Here is a 13814-nt window from a genome sequence, read left to right as displayed (position 1 = left end):
TGTGTCGCTTCCCGCTCAGGTCCCCGGAGTTCACCTTCTTCTTCCTGGTGCATGTAAGTGCATTGTCCGTGTATAATGCGCTATGCGGGGAGTCACTAAGATCGTGCAGCCGATATCCTGCATGTGTCGCTTCCCCGCTCAGGTCCCTGGAGTTCACCTTCATCTTCCTAGTCCATGTAAGTGCATTGTCCGTGTATAATGGGCTGTGCGGAGAGTCACTAAGATCCTGTACCCGATATCCTGCATGTGTCGCACCCCGCTCAGGTCCCCGGAGTTCACCTTCTTCTTCCTGGTGCATGTAAGTGCATTGTCCGTGTATAATGTGCTGTGCGGGGAGTCACTAAGATCCTGCGCCCGATATCCTGCATGTGTCTCTTCCCCGCCCAGGTCCCCGGAGTTCACCTTCTTCTTCCTGGTGCATGTAAGTGCATTGTCCGTGTATAATGCGCTGTGCGGGGAGTCACTAAGATCCTGCGCCCGATATCCTGCATGTGTCACTTCCCTGCTCAGGTCCCCGGAGTTCACCTTCTTCTTCCTGGTGCATGTAAGTGCATTGTCCGTGTATAATGCGCTGTGCGGGGAGTCACTAAGATCCTGCGCCCGATATCCTGCATGTGTCTCTTCCCCGCCCAGGTCCCCGGAGTTCACCTTCTTCTTCCTGGTGCATGTAAGTGCATTGTCCGTGTATAATGTGCTGTGCGGGGAGTCACTAAGACCGTGCACCCGATATCCTGCATGTGTGGCTTCCCACGCTCAGTTAAATTCCGTGCTCAGTCCAAATCAGTCAGATCGTCTGACAGCCCGAGCCCCAATTTCTGTCGCATGAAAGCAGCGCAGCTGCACCACAATCCGATCCCAGCGCAGACACTTGTTAAATACGTCTCAAAGCCGCACAAATCCGAAAGCAGCGCAAAGTCCGGCAAAAGTGCGTCCGTGGGTCCTTAGTAAATAAGCCCCGTAAACTGCTGACATAAAATTAATATCACAAACTTCATCTCTTTGAGCTTTTAGTTCAACCCTCTTACATCTCTTTTTTCCTCTATCTCCGTCTTAGTGTCAGTCTGCACTGTAAATCCGTCATTCCACTCATGAACCAGGAGGCACAGGATGACTACTTCACATTGTGGATTATTCCAATTTTGATGTTATTGTCCTGGAATAGTGAGAGGGTGAGGGCCAACATTAGTAACTGGGCACCAGCTTTACACATAGATATCCACCCAGTTGGGCTGAAGTGACTCAACCATCCAGTTCTGTTTTTCGGAAAGGTCTTTGTACTTATTAAGATTTTTTAATTATTAAACTCTTTTTTTGTTTGTTTTTTGCTGCCATAAGAACTTCCTGATTTATAAGGAATCAAGAATTTCTGTAGAAGAACACTCCCACAAAGCAACAACAGAACAACAAGATGCCCTCAAATCACGAGTCTCCACTGCCCGTCGTCACATGTCACCAGTGTGGTACCTGACCTACTGCCAGGGGGTAGGGGGCACATGGTCTGTTTTGATAATTAGGCAGAGACAACGACAGATGGAAGTAATCAAACTGTGAGTAGACAGTAGATAATGTAATGTCCCGCAGGATGGATCATCACCAAATTTACCAACTATTTCCGATTTGCGCCGCATTTTTGGCACAGAAATCAGGGGGTGAGGGTTTGGACTGATTCTGACTGATTCGGACTGAGCGCGGGATTTAAAATTCAAATTGTTTCGGAAGACAATGCACTCACATACACCATGAAGAAGAAGGTGAACTCCGGGGACCTGAGTGGGGAAGCGACACATGCAGGATATCGGGTGCATGATCTTAGTGACTCCCCGCACAGCACATTATACACGGACAATGCACTTACATGCACCAGGAAGAAGAAGGTGAACTCCGGGGACCTGAGCGGGGAAGCGACACATGCAGGATATCGGGTGCATGATCTTAGTGACTCCCCGCACAGCGCATTATACACGGAAAATGCACTTACATGCACAGGGGAGAAGAAGGTGAACTCCGGGGACCTGAGCGGGGAAGTGACACATGCAGGATATCGGGCGCAGGATCTTAGTGACTCCCTGCACAGCGCATTATACACGGACAATGCACTTACATGCACCAGGAAGAAGAAGGTGAACTACGGGGACCTGAGCGGGGAAGCGACACATGCAGGATATCGGCCACAGGATCTTAGTGATTCCCTGCACAGCACATTATACCCGGACAATGCACTTACATGCACCAGGAAGAAGAAGGTGAACTCCGGGGACCTGAGCGGGGAAGCGACACATGCAGGATATCGGGTGCAGGATCTTAGTGACTCCCCGCACAGCACATTATACACGGACAATGCACTTACATGCACCAGGAAGAAGAAGGTGAACTCCGGGGACCTGAGAGGGGAAGCGACACATGCAGGATACCGGGCGCACGATCTTAGTGACTCCCCGCACAGCGCATTATACACGGACAATGCACTTACATGCACCAGGAAGAAGAAGGTGAACTCCGGGGACCTGAGCGGGGAAGCGACACATGCAGGATATCGGGCACACGATCTTAGTGACTCCCCGCACAGCACATTATACACGGACAATGCACTTACATGCACCAGGAAAAAGAAGGTGAACTCCGGGGACCTGAGCGGGGAAGCGACACATGCAGGATATCGGGCACAGGATCTTAGTGACTCCCCGCACAGCACATTATACACAGACAATGCACTTACATGCACCAGGAAGAAGAAGGTGAACTCCGGGGACCTGAGCGGGGAAGTGACACATGCAGGATATCGGGTGCAGGATCTTAGTGACTCCCCGCACAGCGCATTATACACGGACAATGCACTTACATGCACCAGGAAGAAGGTGAACTCCGGGGACCTGAGCGGGGAAGCGACAAATGGAGGATATTGGGCGCATGATCATGGTGAATCGCGCCAGTGTGAAACCTGGCCTGCCATTAACACCACGGGTTTCCCCATCACCATCTGCCTGAAATCCATTACCACACACATACCGGGAGTGCCCCTGGGGGTTTCCCTTTTCTATATTGCGGCCTCCCCCTCTTTTTGCATATTCACATTTGGCACTAACAGGATGATCGAGGGCTGTTCCTGTGTAACACAACTCTTGCCATGACTTGGTGGCCACTGGGCAGCTCTAGAAGGGAGCAGTTAGTACGTACAGGTAGTACTAGAGGGGTTTATCAGAGTGCTGTGCCCCTTTGGCTGCCATTGGCCAACCTTGGCCATATTTGGGGCAGACAGTGTTTGGATTTAGACGGTGGAACATTTGGTCTGAGAGGCAAACGGGATAAGAAGACATCAGAGCTCTCGGGGAACTGTTCAGTCTTTATGGTGACCTGACCTCTTAGGTTTGTTGAGCTACATACAATAGGGCGCCTGTCTCCTCCATGTAGCCCCCTTTACCCCTCCCTACCAACCAATTCTAATGTTTCTAGAACGTTCTTGTATGTCTCTTCTCATCTATCCTTCTCCGCCTTGTACCAGTTTGCAGATCATTGTCTTCCTCAGGTCGGACACATACGAGGCCTTTGTGTGGTGTAATGAATAGTCGCACTTACACACATTTCCCAGGAAAACGTAGACCAAAAAATAAGCAAGTGTAACCCCCGCGGCTCCGCTCGCACTATCTACGGTTTCCTAGTGAATATCATGTGTGGTAACAAATCTCTACCTGGGCAGAGGAGGTGCGAAGCGCCTGGGCGAGAAGTCAACACGATCCGGCTTAACTTCTTCAAGAGGATTTGGTTTCTTGGCGAAACTTTTTAAACAAAGGGATATTTATAGATAGATCTGAGAGATTACAAAACCAACGGAAGAGTCACACAAAGATCACTTGGTGCTTCAGCTTAGATGATCGCTGGTTGATATCCGGATTACTGGGGTTCCCGGCTTCCTTAAAGGGGCTGTCTGGGGGGGGGGGGGGGGGATCTCTGATTTATAGGACATCTTTACCAAAATAAGAAATGTGGTGTACAGCATCTTTACTCTCCCAGACTGTTCTTTACTTGAGTAGACAAAGGACTGATATTTCTGTGGTAAGTTTTGACCACAATCGGCCATTTTGAAACCCTGGGGATGGGTTTTCAACCCCCCCCCCCTTCCTCCATGTCTTACCTCCAATTTATTTTTGGGAAGCCATTTTGAAACAAATGTGTTGTCTTATGTGGAGAACCATACTGAAGGAATAACTGATCGCTAGAGCCTGACCACTTGGACCTCCACAGAACTGTGTGAGTTCTCCACTATTTCAGGAGCCCCCTCGAGATGTTTCAAGGAGAGTTGAAGGGTCATGTGATCTCTGTTTGTCCATGAGCAATTGCCCTGCCTGGACATTATGATAGTATTCATGAATAGAAGATCAATGTCCTGGCAGGGTGATTGCTCACAGACAGATAGAGATCACTTGACCCTCCATCCGCAGCCATTTTTGGTCAGATATCTCTGGCTGATGAAGTAAATGAAACGGAATCACATCCCGGTGCGGTCTGACCATTGTTACATGACCATTGCCTCATTGCACTCTCCTCTTGTCCATCTTCCAGTTCTCCATTCTTGGTTCTGTCTGATTTGTCGCATAGGCCTTGGCTCCTATGATAATGGTCATTGTTGATATGGCGTTCCCGATCCTGCCACCCACGGGCGTGTCTGACTATAGTCCAGCCGCCATTATGTTTCCAGTCATGCTCCATGTTGCCTATTTCTGTGATGTTTGGTTCCACAAAGAAATCCCTTTACCATCTAGGGAGACCCAAGTCCTTGGAGCAGCCAAGTACCACCAGGTGAAGGTGACGTCTGTCATGTGGTGAATGTGGTAAGATGGCGTCCTCTTCCTTCCTCCTGTCACCATCTTACCCCAAGCTTTGCTTTCCTCCATCACATAATGTCCCAATTGTCTGACGCTGTAACAAGACTTCGAGCACATGTTCTAATGACACGGATAATTCCTATCATCCTCCGCCAAAGGCTTTGTACTGCTCTTCCTCCATGATGCGGGAGGTTGGGGATGTGCAGACAATGGCGGCTGTGTTTCGCCTCGGCCCTGGTGTTATGTTAGCGTGTCCTCACACGAGAAATGAGTAATGGTGATTTGTTATTAATTGGCGGTGTATCTGTTCCTGAGGAGACAAGCGGCTCAGTGTCTCGTATCCATGTGGGCTGTGATCGGAGTACAGACAGTGCCTGGGATATAGGAGGTGCCAGGGGAGGATTCAGGTGCCACCTTTACAACTCAAAAATTCTGGACAGGGACTGAAACTCAAATATAAGGTGCCCCTTTAAACTTATTGGGGCACATGTGCGATCCCAGAGGTGCGTTGTCCGCCGGAATCCACATCCGCCGCGATTCATGAAGATCGTTTGTCCGATTTCCTGCATCTGTCGCTTCCCCGCTCAGGTCCACTGGAGTTCACCTTCTTCTTCCTCCCGGTGCATGTAAATGTGTGGCTTGTGACACTAATTGCTTTGAATCTGTCGGATCGTCCGATAGCCACTCCCCCTGATTTGTCTCACGTGAAAGCCGGTGCTGATGCGCCAAAATCCGATCGCTTGCGCCAAAAACCCTTTCTTAATGCGGCGCAACTTTGAAATCGTTGGGTAGTCCGACTATAGTGCGGGCCGTGGACCCTTAGTAAATGAGCCCCTTTGTTTCAAGAAAGAAACAGGGATAAGTTTCGGAGTGCTGGGAGTCCAACTTCCGGAAAACCAGGTCAGCACCATCAACTGCCTGTTCTACTATTAAAGGGAACCTGTCACCAGATTTGAACCCATTAAAGTCAGATATGAAATGTCCTTTCTAGAATTCTATCTTTTATGTGAGATCTCACCCATTTACCTATAAAAGTAAAAAAGAAAAGTCATATTTCCCCAAGATGAGTCAAGTTTAGATTCTGAAAGCAGAGTCTCTTCAGGCACACCAATGTTTAGTTCTGTAGTACCTAGAAACATAGTGTCATGGTGTATTGGTGTCATATTAAAGATAATAATCGTATCTTTTAAATCGCACCAGGCTTGTGCTTCAGTGTTTAACCAAACCAAAGATACAGACAGTTAAAGACATGATTGGAAATGCGAGCTGTAGATAAGGACTTTTTTTTAACTTCCTGCATCTCTGGTTCCTTAGCTGTCAGAAACATAACGTGATGAGATGTGAATTGTTATCTTTAATATGTTACCAGCAGCATGTTTCTAGGTACTAGAGTACAGAATATGGGGGCGTCTCAAGTAACTATCCCCTGCAACCTCTAAACTTGACTCTTCTCTGCTATTGAAACATGACTTTGGAGGATACAGGCGGTCCCCTACTTAAGGACACCCGACTTACAGACAACCCATAGTTACAGACAGACCCCTCTGACCTCTGGTGACCTCTCTGGATGTTACTATAGTCCCAGGCTGCAATGATCAGCTGTAAGGTGTCTGTAATGAAGCTTTATGGATAATCTTTGGTCCTATTACAGCAAAAAAAGGTTTAAGCTACAATTGTCACTGGGGCCAAAGATTATTTTTGTCTGGATCTACAATTATTAAATATACAGTTTCGACTTACATACATATTCAACTTAAGAACAAACCTCCGGACCCTATCTTGTATGTAACCCGGGGACTGCCTGTATTCTTCTTTTTTAGGTAAACGAGGGAGATTTCACATAAAAGAGGGAATTCTAGAAAGTACCTGAAGGGGGTGGTAGTTTAATGGGGTAAAATCTGGTGACAGATTCCTTTATGACTGGGTCCCACTCTCGTAATCGGTGGTCAGACCTTCATCATTCAGCTTGGTATCCCCCATCGTGTGTGTTGTAAAGGAAGTTTGAAGACTCGTGTAGCTTATAGTCTCAGGATATTGGGGCCATTTGCCAAAAACTGTTATGGGTGGCAAAAATGTTGTATTTTGTGCCAAACTTGATCCGAAATGGAGTACAAAGAAAGGATTTGTGAGACTATTTAGTAAGATTGTCCCTGGTCTTGGTCCCTGCACCCCAGGAAGTGCGGCTTCACCCTCTGATTATGCGGCCGGTTATCTCCTCCGACATGTTTCCTATTTGTCATCAGCTTGTAATCCAAAACCCCAACGGATCCTGGAGTTTATTTCTTCTCTGCCGCCCTTTGACCTTAGGTTAGAGCCCCCTACAACTAAAAGCCTAAACATTCTATAGTAACCCCCATCCCCCCCCCCATCACTGGTCCTTGAAGCAGAACAGGAGGGGACGGAGTATAAAACACAATTTGGCCAGGAAAAATAAAATATTAAGAAAGTTTTCCAAAAAATTTCTTATTCAAACTACAACAATTCTATAGTCATCGTATTGTATCCAAATAATAGTATCAGCGCTTTGAGCTTGGATCAGCTCCCCCATAACACGGTGAGCTAAGGTATGTGCAACAGAAAATGTGGCCCATTTCTACCCCTGGGTCTTAGTGCATATTTGGTTAAAATTTTGTGAAATGACCTGGAATAACATGGGTCCCAGCTGAGGCTACATGGCATCTGGGGTGACATCTACTACACTAGGACCCAGTGATTGCAGGGGGGTTGGGGCTACAACCATTGCTGGGGCTAAAAACAACTGGATCTAGATGGCAATCGGGGCCATTACTGGGGTTGGTGCTATATGGGTAATGGGTAACTCAGGGCTGAGACTGGATTTACTTCTGGTTCTGGGATTTGATGGCATCTTTGGCAACTTGGTTTTGGCTAAAACTGGTCCTGGGGCTTCTGGGCAACCGAGTCTTAGGTTTCACAAACAAGAATTGTGGCTACACAGCAACTGTGGCTGGAGCCGGTCCAACGTGGCAACTGTGGCTGGAGCCGGTCCAACGTGGCAACTGTGGCTGGAGCCGGTCCAACGTGGCAACTGTGGCTGGAGCCGGTCCAACGTGGCAGCTGTGGCTGGAGCCGGCCCAACGTGGCAGCTGTGGCTGGAGCCGGTCCAACGTGGCAACTGTGGCTGGAGCCGGTCCAACGTGGCAACTGTGGCTGGAGCCGGTCCAACGTGGCAACTGTGGCTGGAGCCGGTCCAACGTGGCAACTATGGCTCAGACTATGAATGAACTTAGAGCTACAGAGCAAAGGGCTTTTATGACAACTGGGGGACATGTAAATTGGGGCTTGGAATACAACTGGAGCACTGACTACATAGCAAATGCTACTGATGTGCTACAACTACCAAGCAACTTTGGCAACAACTAGAGTTGGGGTTTGGTGCCAACTTGGGTTTGGGCTACAATTGGAGTTGAGGCTACATGGAAATTGGGGCTTGGACTACAACTAGGTCTTCTTGGAAGTTATGGCAGCGGGTCAGGTACCAGAACTGGGGAAATTGGACCTATAAAGTCAACTATGAAGTTATTATTTTTGAAAACCTAGCCCCAAAATATAGAAACAAAAACCCAATTGTGTTCAACTACTGTGGCCCAAGCCGGAGGGGCTAGAGGATGAAAAGCCGCGTCCTGACCTCTGCCCAAAAATGTGATTGCTATTTTGTGTAATTTTGGAGAAAACGCTCCTCCCTGGTGCAGTAACGGGAGTCCACATTGCGGTGGGGATCATTAGCAGCTGCTGCTCTGGGAAAAATCCTGTTATTTTCTCACTTTGTTTTTCATGTGTCGGAGTCTTTGGGATAAACCAAACAAGAGCAGGACTAATGGACGGCGGCTTGTGGAGACATAACACACATGCCGGCCCGGCCGCGGGGAGAAGAGCTGACATATAACAGGACGCGGCACTGCCCGAGGGGAACGTCCAAGGAAATAAAAACCTGGACTTTCACTTTATGTAAATAAACACTTCCCAACCTTCCTCTTATCTCTGCTTGCTGTCAGTGAATGGGAACAGATTCATTAGTTTTTATTTGTGGGTGCAGTTAAGTTTTGGCAACATTTGCAATTTTGGCACAAATCATTTTGCTCCAGATTTTCCTGCCGGCTATGATAGGGGGTTTGACTTTTAGAATTTTACTGAAAAATAAAAACGCACCCTGAGCACCACGGGTTATTAACCCCTTGTACAGAGCAGCCAATCACACCCACTGGTGGTGGTCAGAGGGCGCAGGGGTTAAATGAAGGTACCTTATAAGGATCTCTGACCAATCACATCCATTGAACAGGTTAAAATATTCCAGAAACTTCCACTTTTCCTGGAAGTGGATTCATAACAAAAGCTCAACCTATAGAGAGAGCGCAATGCAACAACGCCCCAAGTGGTCAAATGGAGAACAGCAACATTTAAAGCTTAATCTGTTCTGTTTTTTTTTCCCCCAGGATGACGTGTAAGGCCTTATTCACACACACCAGTGCTTTGGTACATAGGTTACCCTATTAGATGCCTCGCTTAATAGTCACTGCCGTGTAGGCATACCCCAAGCTCATGCTCACATGGGGCTGTACATGTTCATGGCTTCTATCAAAAAATAATGGGCTTGCAGGGATATATTTAGTATAGTAATATTTAGCTCCATTCAGCTCAGTTCATCTGTATATATATCCATATGCAGCGAGCTGTATGCATGCGAGGAGCTCCCCCTAGTGGTGGTGTATAATCTGTATGTAGTGATCTCCTCCTAGTGGTGGTGTATAATCTGTATGTAGTGATCTCCTCCTAGTGGGGGTGTATAATCTGTATGTAGTGATCTCCCCCTAGTGGTGGTGTATAATCTGTGTGTAGTGATCTCCCCCTAGTGGTGGTGTATAATCTGTATGTAGTGAGCTCCCCCTAGTGGTGGTGTATAATCTGTATGTAGTGATCTCCTCCTAGTGGTGGTGTATAATCTGTATGTAGTGAGCTCCCCCTAGTGGTGGTGTATAATGTGTATGTAGTGAGCTCCCCCTAGTGGTGATGTATAATCTGTATGTAGTGATCTCCTCCTAGTGGTGGTGTATAATCTGTATGTAGTGATCTCCCCCTAGTGGTGGTGTATAATCTGTATGTAGTGATCTCCCCCTAGTGGTGGTGTATAATATGTATGTAGTGATCTCCCCCTAGTGGTGGTGTATAATGTGTATGTAGTGATCTCCTCCTAGTGGTGGTGTATAATCTGTATGTAGTGATCTCCCCCTAGTGGTGGTGTATAATCTGTATGTAGTGATCTCCCCCTAGTGGTGGTGTATAATGTGTATGTAGTGATCTCCCCCTAGTGGTGGTGTATAATGTGTATGTAGTGATCTCCCCCTAGTGGTGGTGTATAATCTGTATGTAGTGATCTCCCCCTAGTGGTGGTGTATAATCTGTATGTAGTGATCTCCTCCTAGTGGTGGTGTATAATGTGTATGTAGTGAGCTCCCCCTAGTGGTGGTGTATAATGTGTATGTAGTGATCTCCCCCTAGTGGTGGTGTATAATCTGTATGTAGTGATCCCCTCCTAGTGGTGGTGTATAATCTGTATGTAGTGATCTCCTCCTAGTGGTGGTGTATAATGTGTATGTAGTGAGCTCCCCTAGTGGTGGTGTATAATGTGTATGTAGTGATCTCCTCCTAGTGGTGGTGTATAATGTGTATGTAGTGAGCTCCCCCTAGTGGTGGTGTATAATGTGTATGTAGTGATCTCCCCCTAGTGGTGGTGTATAATGTGTATGTAGTGATCTCCTCCTAGTGGTGGTGTATAATCTGTATGTAGTGATCTCCCCCTAGTGGTGGTGTATAATATGTATGTAGTGATCTCCCCCTAGTGGTGGTGTATAATGTGTATGTAGTGATCTCCTCCTAGTGGTGGTGTATAATCTGTATGTAGTGATCTCCCCCTAGTGGTGGTGTATAATCTGTATGTAGTGATCTCCCCCTAGTGGTGGTGTATAATGTGTATGTAGTGATCTCCCCCTAGTGGTGGTGTATAATGTGTATGTAGTGATCTCCCCCTAGTGGTGGTGTATAATCTGTATGTAGTGATCTCCCCCTAGTGGTGGTGTATAATCTGTATGTAGTGATCTCCTCCTAGTGGTGGTGTATAATGTGTATGTAGTGAGCTCCCCCTAGTGGTGGTGTATAATGTGTATGTAGTGATCTCCCCCTAGTGGTGGTGTATAATCTGTATGTAGTGATCCCCTCCTAGTGGTGGTGTATAATCTGTATGTAGTGATCTCCTCCTAGTGGTGGTGTATAATGTGTATGTAGTGAGCTCCCCTAGTGGTGGTGTATAATGTGTATGTAGTGATCTCCTCCTAGTGGTGGTGTATAATGTGTATGTAGTGAGCTCCCCCTAGTGGTGGTGTATAATGTGTATGTAGTGATCTCCCCCTAGTGGTGGTGTATAATGTGTATGTAGTGATCTCCTCCTAGTGGTGGTGTATAATCTGTATGTAGTGATCTCCTCCTAGTGGTGGTGTATAATCTGTATGTAGTGATCTCCTCCTAGTGGTGGTGTATAATGTGTATGTAGTGATCTCCCCCTAGTGGTGGTGTATAATGTGTATGTAGTGATCTCCTCCTAGTGGTGGTGTATAATCTGTATGTAGTGATCTCCTCCTAGTGGTGGTGTATAATCTGTATGTAGTGATCTCCTCCTAGTGGTGGTGTATAATGTGTATGTAGTGATCTTCCCCTAGTGGTGGTGTATAATCTGTATGTAGTGATCTTCCCCTAGTGGTGATGTATAATCTGTATGCAGTGATCTCCCCCTAGTGGTGATGTATAATCTGTATGCAGTGATCTCCTCCTAGTGGTGGTGTATAATGTGTATGTAGTGATCTCCTCCTAGTGGTGGTGTATAATCTGTATGTAGTGAGCTCCCCCTAGTGGTGGTGTATAATCTGTATGTAGTGATCTCCCCCTAGTGGTGGTGTATAATGTGTATGTAGTGATCTCCCCCTAGTGGTGGTGTATAATCTGTATGTAGTGATCTCCCCCTAGTGGTGGTGTATAATCTGTATGTAGTGATCTCCCGCTAGTGGTGGTGTATAATCTGTATGTAGTGATCTCCCGCTAGTGGTGGTGTATAATCTGTATGTAGTGATCTCCTCCTAGTGGTGGTGTATAATCTGTATGTAGTGATCTCCCCCTAGTGGTGGTGTATAATGTGTATGTAGTGATCTCCTCCTAGTGGTGGTGTATAATCTGTATGTAGTGATCTCCCCCTAGTGGTGGTGTATAATCTGTATGTAGTGATCTCCTCCTAGTGGTGGTGTATAATGTGTATGTAGTGATCTCCTCCTAGTGGTGGTGTATAATCTGTATGTAGTGATCTCCTCCTAGTGGTGGTGTATAATGTGTGTGTAGTGATCTCCTCCTAGTGGTGGTGTATAATCTGTATGTAGTGATCTCCTCCTAGTGGTGGTGTATAATGTGTACGTAGTGATCTCCTCCTAGTGGTGGTGTATAATGTGTACGCAGTGATCTCCTCCTAGTGGTGGTGTATAATGTGTACGTAGTGATCTCCTCCTAGTGGTGGTGTATAATGTGTACGTAGTGATCTCCCGCTAGTGGTGGTGTATAATCTGTACGTAGTGAGCTCCCCCTAGTGGTGGTGTATAATCTGTATGTAGTGATCTCCCCCTAGTGGTGGTGTATAATGTGTATGTAGTGATCTCCCCCTAGTGGTGGTGTATAATGTGTATGTAGTGATCTCCCCCTAGTGGTGGTGTATAATCTGTATGTAGTGATCTCCCCCTAGTGGTGGTGTATAATCTGTATGTAGTGATCTCCTCCTAGTGGTGGTGTATAATGTGTATGTAGTGAGCTCCCCCTAGTGGTGGTGTATAATGTGTATGTAGTGAGCTCCCCCTAGTGGTGGTGTATAATGTGTATGTAGTGATCTCCCCCTAGTGGTGGTGTATAATGTGTATGTAGTGATCTCCTCCTAGTGGTGGTGTATAATCTGTATGTAGTGATCTCCTCCTAGTGGTGGTGTATAATGTGTATGTACTGATCTCCCCCTAGTGGTGGTGTATAATCTGTATGTAGTGATCTCCTCCTAGTGGTGGTGTATAATGTGTATGTAGTGATCTCCCCCTAGTGGTGGTGTATAATGTGTATGTAGTGATCTCCTCCTAGTGGTGGTGTATAATGTGTATGTAGTGATCTCCTCCTAGTGGTGGTGTATAATCTGTATGTAGTGATCTCCTCCTAGTGGTGGTGTATAATGTGTGTGTAGTGATCTCCTCCTAGTGGTGGTGTATAATCTGTATGTAGTGATCTCCTCCTAGTGGTGGTGTATAATGTGTACGTAGTGATCTCCTCCTAGTGGTGGTGTATAATGTGTACGTAGTGATCTCCTCCTAGTGGTGGTGTATAATGTGTATGTAGTGAGCTCCCCCTAGTGGTGGTGTATAATGTGTATGTAGTGATCTCCCCCTAGTGGTGGTGTATAATGTGTATGTAGTGATCTCCCCCTAGTGGTGGTGTATAATGTGTATGTAGTGATCTCCCCCTAGTGGTGATCTATAATCTGTATGTAGTGATCTTCCCCTAGTGGTGGTGTATAATCTGTATGCAGTGATCTCCCCCTAGTGGTGATCTATAATCTGTATGTAGTGACCTCCTCCTAGTGGTGGTGTATAATCTGTATGTAGTGATCTCCCCCTAGTGGTGGTGTATAATCTGTATGTAGTGATCTCCCCCTAGTGGTGGTGTATAATGTGTATGTAGTGATCTCCTCCTAGTGGTGGTGTATAATGTGTATGTAGTGATCTCCTCCTAGTGGTGGTGTATAATCTGTATGTAGTGATCTCCCCCTAGTGGTGGTGTATAATGTGTATGTAGTGATCTCCTCCTAGTGGTGGTGTATAATGTGTATGTAGTGATCTCCCCCTAGTGGTGGTGTATAATGTGTATGTAGTGAGCTCCTCCTAGTGGTGGTGTAGAATCTGTATGTAG

The sequence above is a fragment of the Engystomops pustulosus genome, chromosome 8, assembly GCF_040894005.1.
Source record: "Engystomops pustulosus chromosome 8, aEngPut4.maternal, whole genome shotgun sequence".
NCBI lineage: Eukaryota > Metazoa > Chordata > Amphibia > Anura > Leptodactylidae > Engystomops > Engystomops pustulosus.
This window is presented reverse-complemented; position numbering follows the sequence as displayed.